Below are 24,224 nucleotides of genomic sequence, written 5' to 3' on the forward strand. Positions count from 1 at the left end.
GGATCCTTTGGGCTCCTAACAGAACTTTCTCTTGATGAAACATCGCTTTAATATCTGCTTCAATCACATTAGGCTCTTTACCAAATCTTATCACCACACCTATTAAAGTACTAGTTAAGTCAGGACTTTGTGGAAGTTGAGAATTCAATGAAACTCCTTGAAATGATCCTCCACAATCAAATACTACACGCAGTTTCTCCTTTTGTGGATGTAAAACTCCATGATGAGGTAAATACCAATTTTTACCATCTTTACGTTCCAAGATATCTTCTGATACCTTCTTCTGAATTTCTTTTGAATTTTCTTATCAAATTCAGCATATGCTCTTCTGCAATGATTTTATTATCTGGCTTGCAAATTTCTTTTTCCTTCAAAGGTAATGCTATACAGTAATGAGCATCAGCATGTTTCACAGAATTTGAAACTATATCCAGTAAATGTTTATCGAAGGTACTTGAATATCTTTCAGGGAAAGCAATTTTAAACTGTTGTTCCCATAGATCATTAAGTTTAAGAACTGAAATTCTGTTGACATTTACATTCAACAACTCCTGATCATTATTCATTTTTCCTCCTAATGGTCTGTTAATTGTCCATCCAAGCAACATTCTCACAGCATAAGGTCTATCATTTTGACGCTCTTACTTCTAGAGGATCAAGAGCCTTTGATCAACTAATCTGATTAACATCTCAATTTTAGCATCAATCTTGGGTAAGTAAACGTCTTTTAGATGATCCCACTGTTTTTTTTTAAACTTTATTTAAAATTTTATGACATGAATAAAATAAAAATTACATTTAAAGAAATAATAAAAAATAAGATAATAAAAATTAGAATACTACATCATTAAACTACACAAATTAACCCCCCCAATAATTACAACACAACATTAAGCATCTAATTTAAAATTAGTCCAACACTCCCCCCAAAATAAAGAGTGAAGAATTCATTAACAATGTTGTAAATAAAATAGAAAAAAAGGATAAAACTTAACAACAAAAAAATTGCTAACAACAAAAAAAATATCAATACTAAAATAATACCCTTAAACATATATTTAAATCAAACATAATACATGTATTTAACAAATAAAATCCACTTTAAAACTAAGTTCAAATATTAAAATCATATATCAACCACATATCTGTTATACAAAAAAAATCATAATTAATAATACATAAATACAGAATTTCCATTAATACCAAATTTCCTTTATAATTCATCGAGAGAACAAAAGCATCCCTTAGAAAAACAATCAGATAAACTTTTTATTCCATTCCCCTTATATAAAAAAGAAAAAAAAGAAAAAAAGTTCAAACTCTTATAAAATTCTCCATATTCTTCATTTATAACATCTTCAAAATTCTCTATCAAAATTAACTTAATTTTATTAAACTCTTCTCCATCAATGTATTTGTACTTAATTTTCTTCTTTTTCTTCTTATCATCTTTCCCCTCATCTTCCTCTTCATCTAATTCAACATCCTCAATTTTTGACTTATTATCTTCTGTGACATCATCCTCTTAAAACAGAAAGAAAAAAGAGAAACCCCCCCAAAAAAGAGAAAAAAATTGAGAGAAAAAAAACCTCCTAATTCCCTCTCAATTACAATCAGAAAACAAAAAGAGTTAAAAAAAAATATTTATTAAAAAAAAAATAATAAAAAAAACCCTTCACTTCTTAACCCAAAAATTAAAAAGAAAAAAAAACAGGTCGGAGGTCACAACTACCTCCTCCTGTTTAAACCGCCCAAAGTGGTAACTCCCCCAAAATATTGGGTGTGAGATAACTCACAGGTAGCTGATGACTTCTGGAAATTAGTGCCCACCCAGTTCCCTCTCCCAACTCCCATTTCATTAAACTATCATCATTATTTAAACTATTTAAACTCTTCTCAAAAAGATAAAAGATTTATTTTTTTAAATCAACGTTATCACTTCGGTCACTATTACTTCCATTTCTTTTAAAAATCTGGATCTCACCTTACATCTCTACTCTCTTTGGAGACCTTGAAGGACTACATCGTTCCTGAAACTGCATGATTGGTAGAGACTGAGCAAAGTCCATAACCTCTTTAGGATTGTCAAAGAACTTTGGCTAATTTCCATCCTAAAAAATCTTCAGTACCGCAGAATACCTGAATGTTGCCTTATGTCTTTTTTTCCACAACCGTTCTTTCACAGAATTAAATTTGCGTCGTTGAAACATAATTTCTTGACTCAAATCTTGATAGAAGAAAACAGGATTATTCTGAACCATCAAAGGAGATCTATTTTGCTGGGCATTTCTAATAGCCGTACGTAAAATTGTCTTTCTGTCACAATAGTTTAAACAACAGATCAAAACAGATCTTGGATTCTGTCCTGAAAAAGATTTTCTTCTTAAAACTCTATAAGCATGTTCCAGTATTAAACCTTCAGGGAATTTATCCTGTCCTAACACTCGTGGAATCCATTCAGTAAAAAATTTTCTTGGATCTGGTCCTTCTATGCCTTCTGGCAAACCAACAATTTTCACGTTGTTCCGTCTAGATTGATTCTCCAAATAATCAACCTTTTTTGCTAAATTTTTATTTTGGATCTGCAATGTTTCAATTATTCTATTTTCATCTTGCAGTTGATCCTGTGCATCGACTAAACCTTGATCACACATTTCAAATCTTTCAATGGTTTCAAGCTTAAAAGCTCCATTAATGACTTCCGCCATCGCATTAATCTTAGAAATAAACAGGTTCACAAAATTAGCTAAGTGACTCGATACAGAATATATCTTATCTTCAAGATCCTTAACAGACATTTCAACAGAAGTAGATTCAGGCATAATGGGGTCTTGCTGTTCCTTAGAGACCACGGGATCTTCTGTCCCTTCCCTTAATTTAGTATCTTTTCTAGCAGTTTGACTTCGTATAAAAATCCCTCTCAAAGTCCCCCCAGCAATGCCAGGAGACTGAAGATCAGAGTTATCTTTAAGCCAAATCTCTTTAATCATCTTCACTGAATCGATGTCTGGAAAAACCGTTGTAATTGAAGATGCATTTTGCAGCGCCACCACTGTAGCAGTCGAATGACAGCTCTTTAACTCTCCAGCTGGTGACGCCCCAGCTGATTCAACTGTCAAAGTCTGAGTAACAGCACTCACAGTGGCCGTTGTGTGAAATACTGGCACCCGTCCAGCTCTTTGGTCTGAAAGCTGTTGAATGCGACCTTCAAAGAGCCTCACCGGCTTAAAACGGAGTTTCAATGCCGAACTCTGTACGTCTTCCTCTGGATCCATTCTATGCTGAGTCCTGGCTTCTTGTAAACAAGTAGGCTCAAACAATTTCTGAAAATGTAGTTTTTTAACAGTCTGTTGATGTTTTCTTTTACCCTTTTTTTTTGCATATAAACCATTAGGCACCAATCCAACACCTCTTATTATTTATAAACTTTTAAAAGAACTTTAATGGGCACTTAAAGACAAAACAATAAATCAGAGTCAGGAGAGGTCTGGAAGGCACGTCTGTTCCCTACGCCATCTTGTCACGCCCCTGATGATCCCACTGTTTGATATCATTCTGAAATGGAATATTTTCCCTATTTACAGGCATAGTCTTCTGAGTGTATACACTGGGAAGATCGCAAAATTCAATGTTATTCAATACAGCAATCTGTAAACCTGAAACTATATTAGTTTCTATGTTCCTTTAATCATTCATTGTCTTCAACAAGATTTGTGAATTTTTACCATGAGGATTAGGTTTATTCATTAATTAAACAGTTCAAAATTATGCAGTACTTTCTGCATCAAGAAATGCCTCAGTCTTCAGTATGAAGCTTCCTTTTTTTTTGCTTTTTTATTGAGAAAGCTTTGTCATGGACCCCAGTCAGACTGTTTGCCTGAACCAAAGCTGAAGCAGTCTCTTTGGCTGTGTTTTTAGTATTGGATTCAGATTGTTCGACATCCTTCTCAACTTTACTTCGTTGAATATGCAATAACTTGGAATGCTTTAAACTGCCTGTATTACAACTGAGTCGCTTGTTGCAAGTTTTGCTGATGTTTCCTTTGCACAAGCAACTAAAATACGTTAATTTCTCATCATACGATTTTTTTCTCCAATTGTGAACATTTTTCTAAAGCATGTTGTTCTTTGCAATACAAACAGCTTTCCTGAACCATCTGATCTTTTTTCATTGCTTCCGATTCCTTTCTTGTGCTTGTATCTGAAACAGCAGTAACAAAGGTTCTGTTGAGATCATTTGACATACTTCTTTAGATCCTTATGAACTATTGGAGTATCCTTGATATTTACAAATGCTGGTGTGGTGTAAACATGCACATGCCATTCCAAAAATTGTACAACATCCTCAAAGATAGCATCCCTTCTGGGAATCATCTTCAACTCTGCAACTTTGGTTCTCCATAAGTCCTTCAACTAATTTATTGACAATAATTATCAAATTAGCAAGTAAATTCAGCTCTTGCAAATGTACACTACTTTCCATTGCGTGGGAAGTATCCTTTCAGAAAGAGTCCATATGCTAGTAAAGCGTTTGCATCCTCTGATTTTATTGCTGGAAGGAATCTTGTCTATGTGGGCCTTGCAATTTTATGCTTTTCTCCTTAATGATGATGCAATAATTCTTTTGCTCTTTGGAAACCTTGGTCTGGATCCATATATTGGAAACTTTAGACTAATTCCTCCACCTGTTCTCTAAGTCTTCAGTATGAAGCTTCTTTTTTTTTAGCTTTAACCTGTACAGGAACTACTGAGAGAGCTTTATCACCAGCCCCAGTAATACAAATGATCTTTGGTGTTGTTTGTATTACTTTCAATGTGATGTTCAAAGGAATTCATGAACATCAGATATTGTAATAGATCACCATTAAAAACTGGAATTTCCTACTTAGGTAAACCATATGAACCTTGTTGCTGTGCTAACATAGCAGAAATTTCATTTTGTTTGCTATGAATGATAATATATTGTCTTGTCCACCATTGTTTGCAACAAGTTGTCTTGTTTGAAGTAGAACTGGGGCCATCAGTATTGGACCCTGATATGTAAGTGATGGCATTGGTGGGGTTCCTTGTTATGGCTGTGATGGCATTGACGGTGATCCTGGACTTATTGCTGGTTCTTCAGCAACATGTGGTTGAGACATCAGTAGTTGAGTACGATCAACTCTCATGGTTGAACCTGGTTGAAATGCTCTTCTTTTGGGAAAATTCATAAATTGTGCACTCGGAAAAGATAGAATGTCACTAGCTTTTTCCACAGGGTTGCCCACTGACATTCAAGCAGTAGCAGCACCACCTGTGGCTCCTTGCTTAAGTACACGTTTCTTGAGGCTTTGGTACCCATTGACCTGCTGGTGGCTCCTTGGGTACTTCAGGCTGAGTGATAGATCTTGAAGAAGCCTGAGCTAATGCTTTTACTCTGATTATCATCTTCATAGCAGGTTGTTCCTCAAGCTTTAGTCTTTTCTTTTCTCTCTTCAATAATCTTTTTCATTCTTCTTGCTGGAATTGTTATTTCTTCATTTCAGCTTCTTGCATAAGTTGCTGATTTTTCATTTCAGCTGTTTGTCTAAGTTGCTGCACAAACAGTAGCCAAGTCTGCTTGCGCCTTAGCATGCATAGCTGATGTGTTTGAAACATGCAAAGCTGTGCTTGCTCTAGATGCCTTTGAAGACTTTGATGATCTTCCTACACTCATAACCCTGGAAATACTATCATCAGGATCCACATCTGAACACTCAGGTACCGCTGATTGAGTCTCTATCTTCAGCATTTTACTCAGTACAGCACTAGTGGGGCATGGCAATGTACATTTATCTTTTCCAGTTCCACTAACCTCTAAACCAGCTATTGAGATCTACAGTGCCTTAATGGAATATTCTTCCTGCTTGATAGTTGAAGCCACTTCTTCTCTGGTCACTGATTCCAACCTTCCACCAAGCCTTTTCTATCTGCCTTACTGGCTCAACTCATGATCAGACAGCTCAGTGAGAGGAGGTGTTTGCTCCAGGTCTTTGGCCCAATGATACAACTTCTTCTCCATATTGTATTCTTCACACTTCAGCCTGTCTTCTTGGTCCTTTCTATGGTCCTGGGGACTGTAAGCAAACGTGTGTGTCCCTTTAAGAGTATTCTGTAGCGGGAGCTACAGCAAAGAAACTCACAGCTACCACCTTGGATGCTCTCAACAACTGTTTTATTCAAATCCTGTGCGCGCCCCTTTAAGGGCAGCATGAGCTCGGCTTTAGCGTGAGCGGTTACATCATAACAGCTGTTAGAGGCGCGCGCTGGGCTGGTTATGAGTGGTCCAAGTGTGCTGCCATTAGGCGGTCTACTTTGAACAGTTCATTTTTGCCCCCAGTATCTAATGTAAAAGTCTTGCCGGACCACTGAAGGACTTTGAATGGGCCCTCGTAAGGGCACTGCAAACGAATTCCTATGGGAAGACGGGCTGGTCAGGCGCCATGATGCGTAAGTGGTGGGGGGCTAACGAGGTGAGCTTGCTGCGTAGGTCCGCCATTAGGTTTGGGTGCTCAGTTGTAGAGTCGGATTCCAGGCCAAATAACTCACCAGGCAATGTGAGTGGTGCACCGTACATCAGCTCTGCAGATGACACCTGCAGATCCTTCTTGGGTACTTTTCTGCTGCTGAGGAGGTCCCAGCGTAGTTCGTCTACCCAGCTGGCACCTGTGAGGCGAGCCGTGAGGGCTGACCAGGTAGCGGTGAAATCTCTTCACCAGGCCATTTGCTTGCGGGTGATAAGCCATAGTGTGGTGGAGTTTAACCACCAGTAGATTCCCCAATTGAGTCCAGAGGGTGAAAGTGAACTGGGCGCCGCTGTCGCTGGTGATGTGTACCGGAACTCCGAACCTGGTGATCCAGTGGGCAACCAAGCTCCTGGCGCACGTGTCCTGGGTAAACTGGTACCTCTCACTTTGTTCGTTTTAGATTGGTCACAGTGTTTGAGCTACCGAAAGAAAATAGACACACACACCGAGAGCAGTTCAGTTTATACAGATATTTATTACAAATTCAAAAGCTGATTTCAAACTACAATATGCAAGCCCTTCCCAATTATACTTACCAACGGTGGAAGCCTCCTTGATGGGAATGGCTTCTGGCCATCTCATGGTCCAGTCGACCACTGTAACCAGGTAGTGCACCTCCCTGGACACCGACAGGGGGCCCACACTGTCAATATGTATGTGTTGGAACCTTTTGACTGCCGGGTCGAACTGCTGAATCGAGGCCTGCGTATACTGGTGGACCTTGGAGGCCTGGCACTGAGTGCAGCTCCTCACCATCTCAGCTACCTCCTTCTTGAGCCTGTGCCACATGAACCACTTTGCCAACATTTTCACCGATACCTTCACCAAGGGGTGTGCTAGATCATGGACTATGTTGAAGGCCTGCGATCTCCACTGTGGCAGGATTACCGGATGTGGTGAACTGGTGGTAACATCGCAGAGCAGCATGTCTGGGCTGTTCAGCAACCAAATGTCCTGGAGGCAGAGCCCCAAAATGGTGGTACGGAGGACTTGCGACTCTGCATCTTCCCTCTGTGCCAGCTGGGTGTAGTTGAGGACGGGGGCGAGGGTGTTGATTTCTGGACAGGCAAGTGCGTCCGCCACGATGTTGTCTCTACCTGCACTGCGCCAGATGTTGGTGGTGAACTCTGACATATAGGCGAGATGGCATTGCTGTCAGGCTGACCACGGATTCTTGGTCATCGCGAGGGCCTGCGTGAGAAGCTTGTGGTGAGTGAACGCAGTGAATGGCCTACCCTCTAGGAAATACCAGAAGTGCCGGATGGCTAGGTATAATGCCAAGAGCTCCCGATTGAAGGCACTGTACTTGAGCTCCGGTGGTCGAAGGTACCTGCTAAAGAAGGTCAGCAGGGACAACTGTCCATCGAGCCACTGCTCGAATATGTCCCCAGCAGCCGTGGCTGAGGCATCTACTGAGAGCATGGTATGTGCCTCCGGAACCATGAGAAGAGGGGATGCCCAGGGGCTGTCAGAGTCGAGGACAATACCCAACTTCTGCAGGTGAGAGAACTCCTCCTTGGCTAACTGCAGCTTCTCAGGTGGAAGTCGTTGAGCCTTGGGATTCAGTGGGGGCCTTGCATAGAGTATAGTGGTAGACCCTGTGTTGGTGCAAGGCGACGGTGAACCATGGCTGCAGGATGGAGGGGAACTCGTCGAGTATGCTGGAATGGTAGCTCTTTCGGGCTTGCAAGCATCCATGGCATTGAGGTGGACCAGGTGGAATGTGCGGGTGTTAGCTAGTCTTCTGCCAATCATGTCTACTAGCAGGCCATGTGCCCTGAGGAAGTCGGCCCCCAAGTGCGCAGTACCCATTGAGGCCAGCAGGAACTTCCAGCGGAATTTATCTTTCCTGATCTGGATCTGCGCCCTGTGGGTGCTGAAAGTTTTGATGGCGGAAATATTGGCTGCCCGCAGGGTGGGTCTATGACGTCGGGTGTGGGTCTCAAGGGTGGTCAGGGGTAAGATCCTCAGTTCCGCTCCAGCATCCACAAGGAAACGCCAGCCGGTGGATTTATCAGTAACATGCAGGAGGCTGTTCGTGTGGCCAGCTGCCGCATCCATCAATGGCGGCTGGTCATGTTGTTTCTCTGGTAGGTACAGGATTGCCTGCACTTTCGAGCTTGTGCCCCCCAGCGTTGGTGATAGAAGCACCAAGTAGGGTGGTGCTCCTCTGGTTTGTGCTTGGGGGGTCTGTGACCGGCTGGCTGCTGGACGGGTGACCTGGCTGAGGGCAGCTTCATTCTCTCTCTTGGTGCGCCAGAGGATGTCCGCTCGGGCCACAACTCGCCGTGAGTCACTGAAGTTTTTGTCCGCCAGCAAGAACTGAATGTCCTCGGCATCTGCTCCAGGAAGATCTGGTGAAACAAGAAACAGGGTTTGTGATCTTCCACCAGCACTGGCATCTCATCCATGAGGGCCAACAGCATTCAGTCTCCCAGCTCATCCAGATGCAGGAGTCTGGAGGAACGCTGTTGAGGGGAGAAACCAAAGGTGCTCAGAACGAGATTTTTGAGGGCAGGATATTTACCCTCAGCTGGTGTTTTGTGAATGAGATCATCCACCCTGGCTGTCGTCTCCTCGTCTAGCATGCTCACGATGTGGTAAAACATCATGGCATCTGCGGAGATGTTCCTGAGGCAAAACTGCGCCTCCGTCTGCCCGAACCACATAAGCGGGCGATAGGTCCAGAAGGGGAGCAGTTTCACAGTGACGGCATTAATCTCAGCTGGATCCATGCTGGGAGTCCAGAAAAGCGTCTGGTCTTGTTGGGGTCATCAATGTAGCAGGAACTTCAGTGAAGAAACTCACAGCCACCACCTGGATGCTCTCAACGACTGTTTTATTCAAATCCCGTGCGTGCCCCTTTAAGGGCAGCGTGATCTCGGCCACTGCGTGAGCAGTGATGTCATAACATCTGCCTGAGGTGTGCGCTGGGCTGTAAACATGGTGTAAGGAGGACCCCCGACGGTGCCCTCTTCTCATGGCTGCCCCACCACGCAATGGTACAAACAAGGCTGGTTTGCCACGAAAGAGTGCGCCACCAGAATTCTTTAGTTCTGTGTTCTGTAGTATTCACAAACTGGATTCGATAAGTATTGTTTATACGTTTATAGAACACAGAATCTGGGCTTCCTGCTAATGACTCCTTGCTTAAGCAAATCAGAGAGCTTTTATCTCTCAAAGTTACAGGTGCCTGAAGTCAGACAGACATACTCTAACTGTACAATTCCCGAGATGTTCACATAGAATCTTACAACATTTTCTGACAGACTTTCTTTAAATCTTAACTTGTTTCTCCAACCAAATTCACAATTTTATTAAGCATCTTTTCTTTGAATAATAATTGGAGCTGACACCTCCCAGTTTCTAATATTTCTCAATCGCAAAACATGTCACCTTCCAAGAGAAGTAAGCCTCGATATTCTGAATTGTATCTTTATTCATCCAAATAAATAAAACTTTATAATTGCAGCTGTAAATAGTTTTAATTTTCCATTGATAAAAGTGAATAAACATTTTCATAGCTTCGCACTCCACAACGGTGAGTAAAACAAAGCATATTGTAAATGATAACGATTCTCAACTTTAAAAAAAGGGATGAAAATGATAAGAAATGATTAATAATGAAGAATAATGATAAATTCAAAGAAACGTTTCTTGAGAGCTCACATCTCTTCCATGGCCATTCCAAGAATTAAAAGAGAACTCCCCTTCTGCTCGGATATTGCTGCACATGACATCACAATAACTATGGTAACTCTACAAAAACAATTAATCCTTAAAGGAAAAGTCACAAAACAATCCTAAATCATAAACGCAAGATTACAACCTCTACAGGGACATATGCTACATGAATAAACACCCTTGAGGAAAGATCCCCTCTGATGATAAACAATGCACATGCACTCCAAACCTGTACTCATTCATCATCTTCATTTGTCATTCATATAATGTAATGCACAGTAAGGATGTTTTCTCAGGACCATGGAGCAAATTTACATAAATAAGAGTTAAATATTAAAACATAATACAGTAAAAAAAAACAGGATATACTCGTGCATGTATGTTTTAAGAATTGACAAGGCCCACCACGGTCGTATAATCAGCAAATTTGACGATGTAGTCATGAGTCAGCAGACTGAACAGCAATGGACTAAGCACAAAGCTCTGGAGGGGGTGGGGGGGAGGGGGGTGCCTCCATGTTCAGTGTAATGGTTTTAGAAGTGCTTTTTCCAATCCGAACTGCCTGAGGTCTCCCTGTTAGGCCCAGCAAGCTCAACTTCTCTATTTGGTACTAAGGTATGATTATGTTGAATGCTGAACTGAAATCAATAAACAACATTCGAACATTCGTGCCCTTATTTTCCAGGTGGGTGATGGCTAGATGGAAGGTGTCAGTGAAGGCATTGTCCATAGAGTGGTTGGATCTAAATGTAGACTGCAGGAGGTCCAGTGAAGGGGGCAGCAGGAACTTGATATGCCCCATGATGAGGCTCTCAAAACACTTCATGACAGTAGACGTGAGTGAGACAGGACACTGATGACTCTTCAGTACAGGGATGTTGGTGGCGGCTTTGATGCACATTGGAACCACGGCGCTGCTCAGGGAGCTGTTAAAGATGTCGGTGAGAACATCTGCCAGCTGAGCCACACATCTCCTAAGCACTCTTATATTTGTTATTAGCAGCTTTCCGAGGGTCACTCTCCTCACATTGGCCACTGTAAGACACAGCACATGATCATTTGGAGGAGAGGTGGTCTTTTAGCCGTCACATCATATTTTGCTTCAAAATGCTTGTAGAAGTTGCTAAGTTCATCTGGGTGGGAGGCATCACCAGTACAGGCAGATGGTGTAGTCCTGTGGTAGGTGATATCTTTAATGCCCTTCCACATGAGTTGCGTGTCCTTGCTGTCTGAAAGTGATTATGAATTTGTTGGGAATGTGCATGCTTTGCCTCCCTGATGGCCTTAGACACCTTGGCTCTCGCAATAGCTAGGGCTACCTGCTCTAAAGGCGAAGTCTCAGCTCCTCAGCAGCACTTGCACCTCCACAGTTTTCCATGGCTTCTGATTAGAGCGAGTAATGATGGACTTGAGCACAGTGACATCATCAGTACAAGCCTGTGGTCACAAGCCTGTGGTCACGTAGCTTGACCCGCAGATCTTCCCATAGGTAAGTAGAGGAGTTTCTGAATATCATAGTATTGAAGGTTGTAGTTTCATCGGGTAACAATATTACACAAGTTTTATGAAAAATTAAATATTGTAACAATCAATAGCTTGGATAGATGCTAAAAATGGTATGCTGCATGCCTTTATTGTCAGTTGAGAGTAAACCAACTAATTTTCATGGATTAGGGTCATCAAGGGAACAGTCATTGTAGGAATGGACTGAGTCATAATGGTAAGACTTTGGCTCAACAGACTTCAGTGAGAAAAGGTAAAAGGCGAGGGAGTAGGAGTTGAAGTAAGAAAGAACCACCCTGTTTGAGGAATAAAAAAGGATTCATCAGGTTGGCAGAGGTAAGGGCAGGTATTAGATATCATATATTTTGTTCCTCTAGTCATAGACAGTGGGAATGTCAGCCAAGGAAGGAGAGAACTCCTCTTGCAGAATGTGAGTCATCAAGGAAGCAAACAGCATTCCCGAAACCTTCATCTGTGAGAAGTGCATCCAGCTGCAGCTCTTGACGAGCTGAGTTAAGGAATGGGAGCTAGAGGTGGATGAATTCTGGATCATTCTGGAGGCTGAAGGGGTGATAGACAAGGATTACAGGGACACTATCATGCCTAGGAGGTAGGAGGAGGGTAGATGGGTGACAGTCAGGAGAGGGAAAGGGAACAGGTAGGTAGAGCAGGGTACCCCTGTGGCCATTCCCCTTAATAACAAGTATACAATTTTGGATATTGTTGATGACCTACCAGGCCAGTGACGCTACACATTAAAACAATGTTCGTCAAGGACTAGAAGGGCCAAATGGGCCTGTTTCTGTGCTGTAGTGTTCTATGATTCTATGTAAATGAGGACTTAGTAAATACTCCACAAGACTTTAAATATAACCCAAAGCAAGAAGAAAATGGAGATGCATTTATGTATCAAAAGTTATAGCATCAGAAAAGGGCAACCCTTGAGGGAATGGCAATACTTACTCCTTTCGTTTCATCATAACTCATGACTTAACATAACTGTTCACATGGCAGTCCTGGGCTGATAGGATGATTGCAACTGACTTAGCCTAGTGGAACCCCTTCTCAATCTGTGCTCCCACTACTGTTCAGCTATCTTCACTTCAAAAGTTAGATAAAAAATTTCACATTCTATTCTACACTTGTATGACTTCTTTAACCTTGGCTAATCACTTTGTTCCAATTAAGCTGAACATAAATTCAAGTCATTCCTGACAATGAGCTCAGGCATGAAATGGTGGTTATCCTTTACTTTCTAGGCTGCGTGACCTGCGGAGTTTCTCTAGTACTTTTGTGTACTGTATCAAGAAACTACTTAAGACTACCTTTGACAACTGTACCTGAATAAAGATAGCCTCAATCAGCCAGACTTGAAGGATGAGTATACCAGCATTCAGAAAATGGTGGATCCTCACAATGGCTTTCTCCAAACATGGAGAAAAAAATCAAAAGACTGCAATGCTGAAAATCTGCAATGAAAGCAAAAAATGCTGGAAAGGAAAGGTCTGGCAGCATCAATGATAAAATGTACAGTTAACTTTTTAGAAAAAGAGAAGAAAGTTGATTTTCACTTACAGAAAAAGGTAGAGAAATTATTTTAGGACCATTGCTGAAAGAGGAAGAGTAAGGGACTCAGGAGAGCTGTGAGTGTTGGGAACCAGCTGGAGGTGTGTGCAGTTTAAAATGGAGCGGGGGGGTGGGGGGGGGCAAAGTTAACAGTTAAACAGAACAATGATTGGTGGGAGGAGTAATAAAGATAAGGAGCAGTGAGAAATAAAAAGGGGTAGCTCAAGCAGAGCGGCCAGTGTGATGGACTGGCTCACTCAGGCTAGGACTGGGACCTAGAGGCTTTGGTTCATGAGGCTTCGAAAGGAAAGGCTGAGGATGTACTGACAATAACCACACCAGCAATGCGAGTGTAAGAGAGCCTTAATAAACTAATATGTACACTAAGAGGTCTTGTCTCTCTGCAAGACGAACCTGGAAGGCTAGACTGTAATTCTGGACTGCTTTATATACAAGGTCACTGGGATGACCCCTGGTGACCTAGTGGTGTAATTACATATCACCACAGAGGATGAGCATAATTCCAGTGAGATAAGGGCCAATAAGGTATTTGTATTTAAATTAGGAAGAGTTAATGGAGTCATCAGCTAGGTCAGTGGAATGCTCCAATTGCAGGAAATCTGGGACAGCACAATTCTCCCTGATGACTACAACTTCAAGAGGTGCATCCAGTTGCAGCTCCTGGGAGACTGTGTTAAGGAACTGGAGCTGGAGCTGAATGAACTCAGGATCTTTCAGGAGACAGAGGCAGTGATAGAGAGGAGTTTCAGGGAAGCAGGTAAGTGGGTGACTGTTAGGAGAGGAAGAAGGAATAAGCAGAAAGAGCAGAGCACCCCTGTGGCCATCCCCCTCAACAATATATACTGCTGTGGACACTGTTGCAGGAGGGGGAGGGGGATAGATGGGAACAATCTACTAGGGACAACTTGAGCAGCAACTCAAGTGTCTCTTGACAGTCAGAGGAAGATTCAGGCACACCTGTAAAAAGCCACACCAGTAATTCTTCTCAGGAAGCAACACAGGGTAATCTGGGAATAAAATTAAAGAACACTACACCACAGAAACACATCTAGTCCTAACCAAACTATTTATTCTGCCTAGTTCCAAGAACCTTGTCCTGCACCATAGCCTTCCATACCCCTTATCTCCATGTATCTATTCCAAAACTCTTGGGTGTCAAAATTAAACCCACATCCACAATTCCATTGGCAGCTTGTTGCACACTCTCACCACCCTCTGAGTGATTAAGTTTCCCCCTGTTGCTCCCCTTAAACATTTCACCTTTCATTGTGTCCTCTAGTTCTTGTCTCACCCAACCTCAGTTGAAAAAGCCCCTTTATATCTGGTCTATTTAGACCAGTGGTTTTCAAACTGCCCCCCCTAAACTCACATCCTCCTTAAACAATCGCTATGCCATTGGTGCTCTGTGATTAGTGAGGGATTTTTTTTAGGGTGATATGAATGGGAAGGGAAGGTTGAGAATCACTATTCTAGACCCAAATGTTACTGGAATATTTCGCTTGAGAAAAATTGTACATTTCCTTTGGAGTTATGAAACTGTACACATAACGAGTCAATTAAATATGATTTAAACAGTGGTTTTCAAACTTTTTCTTTCCACCCACATACCACCTTAAGCAATCCCTTACTAATCACTGAACACTTATGGCAGAGGGATTGCTTAAGATGAAATGTGAGTTTAGGGGAGCAGTTTGAAAACTACTGATATAGACCCTTTAGAATTTTGTATACCTTTATCAAATCTCCCTTCAATCTCCGACACTCCAGGAATAAACCTATTCAACCTTTCCCTTAAACATTGAAAACAACATTGAAAATTTCCTCTGCACTCTTTCAATCCTATTGAATATAATAAAGGGCTCAAACATTCAAACAGAGTTGTTGTTTAAAAAAAATCTATAGATATAGAATAATATATTTTGATCATTAAAAGTTAATCAAAAATGCATTACAAAAATATTGCAATAACGTTCAAGACAACGTTCTAGCTTTGGGGTAAAAGAAATGATGACCTCCATCTTATTGGTTTTATCAGCTTTTCCACAGGCTTTTCTTCTGGTAAATTTCAGGACTGTTATGGGACTCTGGAAATTTTGAGTTTACCAGTGTAAGTCTACTGATGGTTCTCTGTTGCTGGACTCCTCTGGAGATATTCAGAGGCATTCCTGGACATTCATTGATGGTCAATAAACTTGAGGGAAGAACATTACACATTTTTATGGCCTCAATTGATGTTGAGCTGGTGGGTTTTGTCCTCGTCCCTCTGTTTCATCTGATTTTACATTATTCAAGGCTCTATTGTTATTCAATAGCTTACTGGTTGGTTCAGAAAAATCTCCAACAGCAAGACTGGCCTACCAGATCCAGAGAAAACAAATTCAAGTTTATTGCCATCTGATGTGATATATATATATATATATATATATATATATATAGATATAGATATACACATGCACACATACACAACCCATCTTGACCATAATACACACAGACACACAGTACACTGTACACACAAATGACATAAACTGTATACAATGCCCTCTATAATGTCTGAGACAAATACTTTTTTTTAAAACTTTATTTGCCCCTGTGCTCTACAATTTTGAATCTGTAATCAAACAATTTATGTGTGATTAAAGTACATATTCCAGATTTTATTCAAGGGTATTTGTGTACATTCTGGCTTAACTATGTAGAAATTGGAGCACTTTTTATACCTAGTCCACTCATTTCAGGGCCCCATAGTATTTGGGACATAGGAAAGATACGTATATTAAAGTAGTCATGTTTAGTACTTTTTATATTTCCTGTGTATGCAATAACTGCTTGATGTTTGTGATTCATAGACATAACCAGGGGCTGAATATCTTCTTTTGTGATGCTCTGCCTGGCCTCTACTACAGCCACCTTCAGCTCCTGCTTGTTTGAGGAATTTTCTCTTCACCATATGAAAGGCATAGTCAATTAAATTTAGATTGGGTGACTGACTTGGCCATTTAAGAATTTTCCAGTTTTGAGCTTTGAAAAACACCTTTGTTGCTTTTAAAAATCTTTGCCTTGCTGTAGGATAAAGTACTGCTCAATGAGTTTGGCGGAATTTGCATGAACATGAGCAAATAATATGTTACTCTACACTTCAAAATTCAATTTGCTCCTGCCATCAAAGAAGATCATCAATGGGAGGAGTCACGTGATGGAGTAGTGGCCGGACGGTGAACTCCAGCCCTCTCCAGAAAAGTCGGGAAAAACAAGAGAAAATACAAAGGCACAGAAATACAAGTTAAAGAAAAGTGAGTATAAAGGTGGAAAGAAGATGGAGACAAAAGGAGAAAAATCAAAATCAACGGAAAGAAGAGAGGAAGAGAAGACAACGGAGGAAAAAGGTGAAGGCCTTACCTGTCCGAAGAGGCCCGCTGTGGAGAGAAGACCCCACTACCTCAGGTCGGTAGAAAGAGAACTACAACAATGGCTCACAGAGCCGAGTAAAAGTGCGCAACCGCGCATGCGCGACTCCTCGCGCATGCGCGATGCGCATGAAAAAAAACACACCGACGGGAGGGGGGACCAGCTGGGGAGTCGATCTCCACAGCCGGCAACGACAGCTGCAGAACACCTGCAGCAAGAAGAGTCCACAGAAGACAATGGAAACAAGAAAGAAGAGGAGGAAAGGGCAGCAAAGAAACAACAGATGGTCAACCTAGAGGAAGAAGAAGAGGAAGAATACAGTGAAATAGATAAAGGGAAAGGATATACTTGCTCTTGTTAGAGGATACATGGAGTCATTTAAAGAATGGCAAACACAGGAATTCAATGATTTAAGAAGAAGAATAAACAACACAGAAAAGAAAATAAATAAAATGGATATGACCTTAACAGAAATGGGGAAAAAAATGGACAAGATGGAAGAGCGGGCAATAGCAGCAGAAATGGAGGTAGAAGACTTAAAAAAGAAATTGGAGGAATCTAATAAAAAAACTAAAGAGACACAAGAATTACTAGCCCAAAAAATAGATATAATGGAAAATTATAACAGAAGAAATAACATAAAGATAGTGGGCCTTAAGGAAGATGTAGAAGGCAAGAATATGAGGGAGTTTATAAAAGAATGGATCCCTAAGGCCCTAGGATGTCCAGAACTACAGCAAGAAATGGAAATAGAAAGGGCACATAGAGCATTGGCCCCTAAACCACAACCACAACAAAAACCAAGATCTATTGTAGTAAAATTCCTAAGATATACTACAAGAGAAAAGGTACTGGAGAAGACAATGGAAAAAGTAAGAGAGGGCAACAAACCACTGGAGTATAAAGGGCAAAAAATCTTCATTTATCCAGATATAAGCTTTGAACTCCTAAAGAAGAGAAAAGAGTTCAATGCAGCAAAAGCGATTTTATGGAAGAAAGGATATAAATTTACACTGAAGCATCCTGCGGTATTGAAAATATTTATTCCAGGACAACAAAACAGACTATTCTCGGATCCAGAAGAAGCACGAAAATTTGCAGAACAATTACAAAAATAGACTGAGGGATGAAGACGGGTAATGAGAGCAAAAATCATCACGATTGATATGTATGTGGGTAAAGACAAAAATAGACTGAGGGATGAAGACGGGTAAGGAGGGTAAAAATGACCACGATTGATATGTATGCGGGTAAAGAGGTATAAGAGTGAATAGAGACAATGGGCATATGTGAAAGTATCTGTAATTAGAGGAAAACATAGAGAGTATAGACAAGAATTAATAAGGGAAGGTAATGGAATAGAGAGAATAAAGAGGGAATTAAAAGAGTGACCTTTGTGACATATAAAAAGCGAAATCTTTTCTGGGGGGGGCTGGGTGGGGGAAAAGAGCGGTCACTGCAAAATCAGTTGACGCTTGCGAGTGGATTCGCAAATCCAAATGGAGAGGGGAGATGTGGTTGTCCGACAAGGGATAAAGGGCAACTCAGGAGGGGAAGGGGAGATTGGGGATAAAGAAGATAGAAATAGGAGAATAAGGAAAAGGTTGGATGTTGTAGGAATGTTGTCTGGTAAAGAGTTGAAAATAAGAAAACAGAAATGGAAAAGGAGGAAAGGTAATGATGGAAAAACGGAAAGAGAAGATAAACAAAATATAAAATGGCTACGCTGAACTATATGACTCTAAATATTAATGGAATACATAACCAAATTAAAAGGAAGAAACTACTAAATTTACTGAAAAAGGAAAAAATAGATATAGCATTTGTCCAAGAAACACACTTAACTGAATTGGAGCACAAGAAATTAAAGAGAGATTGGGTAGGACATGTAACAGCAGCATCGTATAATTCAAAAGCAAGAGGAGTGGCTATATTAATTAGCAAAAATGTGCCATTTAAAATAGAAGAGGAAATAATAGATCCAGCAGGGAGATATGTTATGATAAAATGTCAGATATATTCAGAGCTTTGGAATCTACTTAATATATATTCACCTAACGAAGAAGATCAAAAGTTTATGCAAGATATCTTTTTGAAGGTAGCTAATACGCAAGGGAACATACTAATAGGAGGGGATTTCAATCTGAATTTGGATCCAAATATGGATAAAACGGGGAAAAAAATTAACAGGAAGAACAAAGTAACCAAATTTATAATTAAATCAATGCAAGAAATGAAACTTGTGGACATATGGAGGAAACAAAACCCAAAAGAAAAGGAATACTCATACTACTCGACTAGACATAAAACATACTCAAGGATAGACCTATTCCTGTTATCAGCCCACATTCAAGGGAGAGTTAGGAAAACGGAATATAAAGCTAGACTATTATCGGACCACTCACCCCTGTTATTGGCAATAGAGCTAGAGGACATCCCTCCAAGAATGTATAGATGGAGATTAAACCCCATGCTACTTAAAAGACAGGATTTTAGAGAATTTATTGAAAAACAATTAAAAATGTACTTTGAAGTAAATACGGAATCAGTGGAAGATAAGTTTATACTATGGGACGCAATGAAAGCATTCATTAGAGGGCAAATAATAAGTTATGCAACCAAGATGAAGAAGGACTATAATCAGGAAACAGAGCAGTTGGAAAGGGAAATAATAAACATAGAAAAAAAATTAGCAATAAAGGAAGATACAACCAAAAGAAGAGAATTGGCGGATAAAAAAATAAAATATGAAACATTACAAACATATAAGGTGGAGAAGAATATAATGAAGACAAAACAGAAATATTATGAACTAGGGGAAAAAACACACAAAATCCTAGCATGGCAGCTTAAGACAGAGCAAACTAAGAAAATGGTATTGGCAACAAGGAAAAAAGACAAACAAATTACATATAATCCAAAAGAAATTAAGGAAAACTTCAGAGAATTCTATGAACAATTATACCGAACCGAAAACGAAGGGAAAGAAGGGAAAATAGATGAATTTTTGACTAAAATTGAACTACCAAAACTACAAATAGAGGAACAAAATAAATTAACAGAACCATTTGGAACAGTAGAAATACAAGAGATAATAAAAAATTTACCAAATAATAAGACACCAGGAGAGGATGGACTCCCAATAGAATTCTACAAAACATTTAAAGACCTAATAATACCGCCCCTCCTGGATGTAATCAACCAGATTGATGAGACACAAAACTTACCAGATTCATGTAAAACAGCAATAATTACAGTGATACTAAAACAAGGGAAAGATCCACTCTCACCAGCGTCATACAGACCAATATCTCTGCTAAACACAGATTATAAGATAATAGCTAAACTATTAGCGAACAGATTAGCAGAACAGGTACCGAAAATGGTAAATTTAGACCAAACTGGATTTATCAAAAAAAGACGCACAACAGACAATATTTGTAAATTTATTAACTTAATTCATGCAGTAGAAGGAAATAAAGCACCGGCAGTAGCAGTTGCTTTAGACGCAGAGAAGGCCTTCGACAGAGTAGAATGGAATTACTTGTTCAAAGTATTGCAAAAATTCAGTTTACCGGAGAAGTATATTAATTGGATTAAAGCATTATATAAGGGACCGTTAGCGAAAGTGACAGTAAATGGACATGTATCAAAGCAATTTAACTTAAGCAGGTCAACGCGGCAGGGATGCCCACTATCACCATTATTGTTTGCGCTAGCTATAGAACCACTAGCAGAATCGATAAGAAGAGATAATAATATAAAAGGAATAAAAATAAAAGACAGGGAATATAAAATCAGTCTGTTTGCGGATGATGTGATAGTGTACTTAACAGAACCAGAACTATCAATAAAAGAACTATATAAGAAATTGAAGGAATATGGAGAAGTGTCGGGATACAAGATAAACGTAAATAAAAGTGAAGCAATGCCTATGAATAACGCGGATTTCTCAAAATTTAAGGAGGAATCCCCATTCAGATGGCAAACGCAGGCAATAAGATACCTAGGTGTGCAAATAAACAAAAATCTAGGCCAATTATATAAACTCAATTACAATCCACTAATGAAAAAATTACAGGACGATTTAGAGCATTGGAAAGAGCTACCACTAACACTGATAGGAAGGATAAACTGTATTAAAATGAACATTTTTCCAAGGATACTATACTTATTTCAGGCATTGCCAATACAACTGACAGAAAAATTCTTCAAAGAGTTAAAGAAAATAATAAGGAGATTTTTATGGAGAGGGGGGAAACCGAGGATAGCACTAGATAAATTAACAGAATGGTATAAACAAGGAGGCTTACAATTGCCAAACTTCAAAAATTATTATAGAGCCGCACAATTAAGGTACCTATCAGATTTTTATCAAACAAGGGAAAAACCAGACTGGACGAGACTAGAATTAGATAAAATAGGGGAAAAGATACCTGAACACATATTATATAAATGGGACGAAAAATTGGTACAACATAGAACTTCTCCAGTATTACACCATCTCCTCAATATATGGAAGAAGATTCATGTAGAAAGAAATAAAATAAATTACCAAATACCAAAACTAATATTGACGCAAAATAAGCTACTCCCTTTTACAATAGACAACCTTGCCTTTAGAAAATGGGAAAAAAAAGGGATTAAAAGAATAGAAAATTGTTTTTCAGGAAGTAGATTCTTATCCTTTGAACAAATGAGAGATAAGTACAATATAACTGGAGATACAGCGCTGGCATATTACCAACTGAGATCCTACTTGAAAGATAAATTAGGAAGCAACTTGAGTTTACCAGAGGGAAGTAACCTTGAATATGTGATTACAGATACAATGTTAATCAAAAGATTTATAAAAAATATGTATATTAAACTGCAAGAAAAGGAAAATGAGGAAACAAATGGTAAAACTAAACAAAAATGGGAACAAGATTTAAATATAAAGATAAAAAAGGAAACATGGGAGAAGTTATGCTCTGGAACGATGAGAAATACAATAAATACGAGGCTGCGTATGATACAATATAATTGGTTACACAGACTATACATTACACCGCAAAAGTTAAATAAATGGGACCCAACAGTATCTGATAGATGTTTTCGATGTAAAAAAGAAAGGGGAACAACAATTCATGCAATCTGGACATGTGAGAAAGTAGAAAAATTTTGGGATGATCTCAATCAGATATTAAATAAAATAACAGAAAACAATATACCAAAGAATCCAGAGATCTTTCTCCTAAGTAACATAAAAAATAAAGAATTTGGAATTGACTTGGAAGATGCACAAAAAAGATTTGTCAAGATAGCCCTAGCCGTAGCAAAAAAGTGTATTATGTCAACCTGGAAATTGGAAGATAATTTGAAAATACAACAATGGTATATATAAATGAATAAATGTATTCCATTAGAAAAAATAACATATAGTTTAAGAAATAATATTGAAATATTCGAACAAGTATGGGAGCCTTACATTAAATACAATAGCGAAAACCTACCGGGAACAAACATTACCTAAGTTGATGGAAGGAGAAGAAAAGAAAAGAATGGACTCAGTCGAATTTCTGGTGTATTTTTGTTGAATGACAACATTGTCTAACTGAATTAATGCAACCTAGATTGTATACCTAAAATGGATGAGAGGGGGGGGGGTGGGGGGGTGGCTTGGGAGGAGGGAGGGGGGAGGGAGAAAAAGTCACTGTAAATGTGTGGAAAAGAAAAAGTGTATATCATGGCTATTGTGATTTATGGTGTGAAAAATAAAAAATAAAAAAAAAAAAGAAGATCATCAATGAAGATAAGTGCACCAGTATCTGTGGTAGCCATGCATGCCCAAGCCATAATGCCCTTCCCACCATGTTTCATAGATGAGGTGCTAAGCTTTGAGTTTGGGAAGTTCCTTTATGTCTCCACACTTTGCTCTTGTCATTACCCTGATACAAGTTAATCTTGGACTCATCTGTTGACAAGACCTTTTTCCAGTATTATGCAGGCTATTTTAAATACTTGCTGGCAAACTGTAATTTGACCATCCTGTTTCTGTGTGGCTAACTAGTGGTTTACATCTTGCAGTATAGTCTCTGTATTTCTGTTTGTGAAGTCTTCTGCGGACAGTAGTCTTTAACACATCCACACCTGCCTCCTGAAGAGTATTTCGGATCTGTGGCACAGGGGTTTGGGGATTTTTCTTCATTATGATGAGAGTTCTTCTGTCATCAGCAGTGGAGGCCTTCCTTGGCCTATCAGTCTCTTTGCGATTACTGAGCTCACGAGTACGCTCTTTCTTCCTAATGTTCCAGACTGTTGATTTTGGTAATCCTAATGTTTGGGCACTGTCTCTCACTGTTTTATTATTGTTTTTCAGCCTCATCATGGCTTCTTTGACTTTCAATGGCATGATGGTTCTCAGGTACAAAAATGGCAACTTCAGACTGGAAAGGTGATCAAAAGCTTTGAAGCAAGCCCAGCTCTCTTATACATACATCAATAAAGCAATTAACTATACCTGAGTAATCACAAACACCTGTGAAGTCAAATGTCTCAAACATTAAGGTCCTCTGAAATGGGGGACTATGTACTTAAAGTACTGTGATTTCGGCATGGTCAAACCAAAATGTATCACCATGAATAAATTTGCAATGTGCACTTGAAACTTGTGAATGGTTTGCTCCACAGTTTTAAATTTGTAATCAAAAGCAAAAATATATCGTTGTCCCAAGCATTATGGAGGGCTCTATACATAGCGATCCAAAATAAATATATAAAATATAATTTATGAGTTTCTATAATTGTTCAGTAGTCTCACTGCCTGCAGTTTGAAGCTGCTTCCCAGCCTGGCAGTCTTGGTTTTGATGCTCCTTGAATATGATGTCTCAAAGACACTGTGGGCTGGATGGTCAAGGTCCTCGATGATTTTCCGAGCTAGACCATGGCAATGATAGGACTGAGGTAGAGGGTGAAAGCAGGCATGCATTCTGCAGGAAATATGGTCCAATAGGCATTGTGTTCATGCATAAACATGTACATGTTTACTGGCACTTGAGCTAGAGAGAGAGGCTGGATAGCTGAGTCTTTATTTCCTAGATCATAGGAATTTGCTGAGTGCTAACCTGAGAGATGTTCATAAAATCTTGAAGCCCTTAGAAAAAAGTGAATGTTCACTGCCTTTTTCCTGGGATAAATGATTCTAAAACTAGGGAGCATAGTTTTAGGATGGGAGGGGAAAGATTTCAAAGAGACCTGAGCTGGATCTTTTTAATTCAAAAGTTAGTCTGTATCTGGAATGTGCTCCCAGAAGTGCAGGCATGATCTTGATCTTCAAAGACATTTGGACAGATTTATGGATAGGAATGACTTGGAAGGCTATGGACCAAATGCAAAGAAGAGGGATATGCCCAGAATACTAAATTGGGTGGCATGGACTGGTTGGGCTGAAGGGTCTGTTCTGTACTGCATGGCTCTATGACAATGACTCTATACTATTAATGCCATCATTACCAGTTG

General features: G+C 39.8%; 1 long non-coding RNA gene across 1 annotated transcript in view; it reads left to right on the top strand.

The window, feature by feature from the left end:
• Window positions 1-23,381, top strand: part of LOC138756131 (uncharacterized) — a 39,444-nt gene extending 16,063 nt beyond the window's left edge. Inside the window, exon 2 of the long non-coding RNA XR_011352782.1 lies at window positions 23,086-23,381. This is a non-coding gene — a long non-coding RNA (uncharacterized lncRNA). The remainder of the gene's footprint in view (window positions 1-23,085) is intronic.
• The last annotated feature ends 843 nt before the right edge of the window (window positions 23,382-24,224 follow it).

Source organism: Narcine bancroftii, chromosome 3, assembly GCF_036971445.1.
Source record: "Narcine bancroftii isolate sNarBan1 chromosome 3, sNarBan1.hap1, whole genome shotgun sequence".
Taxonomy (NCBI): Eukaryota; Metazoa; Chordata; class Chondrichthyes; order Torpediniformes; family Narcinidae; genus Narcine; species Narcine bancroftii.